The sequence below is a fragment of the Citrus clementina genome, unplaced genomic scaffold (genome assembly GCF_000493195.1).
Source record: "Citrus clementina cultivar Clemenules unplaced genomic scaffold, Citrus_clementina_v1.0 scaffold_893, whole genome shotgun sequence".
In the NCBI taxonomy this organism is placed as follows: domain Eukaryota; kingdom Viridiplantae; phylum Streptophyta; class Magnoliopsida; order Sapindales; family Rutaceae; genus Citrus; species Citrus x clementina.
Window position 1 is genome coordinate 1 of NW_006261969.1, and position 2,500 is coordinate 2,500.

The 2,500-nt window shown below is 30.4% G+C and overlaps 1 non-coding gene across 1 annotated transcript; it reads right to left on the minus strand.

Moving 5' to 3' along the window:
• Positions 1–1,229: 1,229 nt before the first annotated feature.
• Positions 1,230–1,317, minus strand: TRNAS-GCU. The gene has a single exon. It is a non-coding gene; the product is annotated as a tRNA-Ser (tRNA).
• Positions 1,318–2,500: the final 1,183 nt, after the last annotated feature.

A 2,500-nucleotide genomic window follows, 5' to 3' on the forward strand; every position in this document is an offset into this window, starting at 1 on the left:
TAATTATCTATATTACATACTGCCTTACCACTTGTTGACGCCCCATTTCAATTTCGATTTGGTACTAATAAAGAGTACCAGTGGTATTGGCTGTTCGTCAATTCCAGTCCAAAGCCCCAAAATTCGATTCTGATTTTAGTGTTAGGATTTTGACACATGTAGGTGTAAAATACAACTTAATTTATTGATCATTACATAGAATTCAATTAAGATATTGTATGAAAGTATGATTTCTTCAATTCTCACACGAGAATAGAAGGATTTTTGTTTTGATTGGGTCGGTTCCAAGAAGTTTTTTTTGTCTACCTTACTTTCTTTTCTTCATTTTTATCTTATATCAATAAGATATTAATAACTCAATCAAAATAAAATTATCTCCAAGAACAAAATGTTTGTTATGCTTAATATCTTTAGTTTAATGTATATCTGTCTTAATTCTGCCCTTTATTCGAGTAGTTTTTTATTCGCTAAATTACCCGAGGCCTACGCTTTTTTGAATCCAATTGTAGATGTTATGCCAGTAATACCTGTTCTATTTTTTCTCTTAGCCTTTGTTTGGCAAGCTGCTGTAAGTTTTCGATAAGATCTTTAATATTGTGCTAGAAAAATTCATGATTTATTCTAGTTCGAAAAAAAAAATTCTAACAATTAATAAATAAGAGCAGATGAGTCTTACAATATGAACGAACCCCCGCCTCAATTCAAACAATGAAATTCTTGGGGAACCGCGATCCATTTTGATCCCCCATTTGCTATTTGCAATTTGTTGATTATGACCCTTTTTCACTGAAACCATCTTATATTAGAGCCAACCAAAATGTAGAATTCTAATTGTGTGAATTTAATTTATGAAAACGATTTTCTATTTAGAGAATCAAATTCTAAAAAGAACTTCATTTCTTGATGTCAAAATTGGATATGTAGTATAAAAATAGAGAATCTATTCTCTTTTTCCTTTTCCCCAAAAACCTGATTTGGAGATTGTGTAATGCTTACTCTCAAACTCTTTGTTTACACCGTAGTGATATTCTTTGTTTCGCTCTTCATCTTCGGATTCCTGTCTAATGATCCAGGGCGTAATCCCGGACGCGAAGAATAAAAAAGGAAGGAGTTGCTTACTTTATTCGTATAAACGTTCTTAGGATTTTTTGATTCCCAGTTACTATTAAAAATAAAGTAAAAGTGTTCGCTAAAGGTAAATTTGAAAAATACCAAGCCATCGCCCGAAACGGAAAGAGAGGGATTCGAACCCTCGGTACGAATAACTCGTACACCGGATTAGCAATCCGACGCTTTAATCCACTCAGCCATCTCTCCTAATTGAAAATAAAAAATAAAAAATAAAAAATAAAATTACTATGTTACATTACACAAAAAATAATGCTTGAAAAAGCCCGTCTTTACTTGATTTTCTATCTTTACTTTCTATATTCTCTTCTAGAGAATATAGAAGAGAATATAGAAAGTAAATTGATTATATAGCTCATAGAAAATATAGCTTATAGAATTTCTTTTTTTTATTGTCTTTTGTATTCTATTATATAAATAGATATAACTTTTATCAGCAATTCCATTTCTATCATTTTTAGAAAATTAAAATAAAGAAAGTATTCGAAAGAGATAAAATAGAAAAAAATAAAGAAAAGAATATCTCTTTAATTTCGTTCAACGGGGCCTTTTTTATTTCCACTTCCACGGCCTGGCCTGGTCAGTACCCAGCCGGGCCTTTTTTTGTTCTAATGACCCATACCGCTGAACCGTAGAAAGGGTGCGAACCATACCATAAAAAAACGATTTATTTGAATTTGATTTGAAAACCACAAAATGAAATACTTGTTATTGTATTCAAAGGAACAATAAAAAGAAGGACTATTTCCATTCTTTTGATTGAATCAAGAATAAAAATTTGTATTTGGTGTGTGGATAAAAGTTATTTTGTCGAGCCATATCTGTCAAAATTCGTCCAACAAAAGAAATTGTTTTGAATTATTAAATTTAGTTATTTAAACGAAATAACTCCTCCTTTACGAGGACTCCTGACAAAGACGTCAACGTTCTAATTTCGAATTTTCATTTCATGATTATTTTAAATTTATGTCCTATCTTGATTACATCTGATTCTCTTGTTCGACAAAGGGCCCTTTTTATACAATAATCGCATTGTAGCGGGTATAGTTTAGTGGTAAAAGTGTGATTCGTTCAATTAATCCCCTTAATAGTTAAGGGGTCCTTCAATTTAATTGATATTTCAATCAAAAACTTTATTTCTTAAAAGGATTAAATTTGAATCCTTTCACTCTCAAATTTAAATAAAAGATTCGGAGAAAAATATCCGTTCTCGTGATTTGTATCCAAGAGTCAATTCGAAATTGACAATTTGGATTATGAAATTGCGAAACATAATTTTTTTTTTTTTTTTTTTTTGAATTGGATCAATACTTCCAATTTTTTAAGTATAAGTAAAGGATCCATGGATAAAGATAGAAAAGTCTAGTTCGAA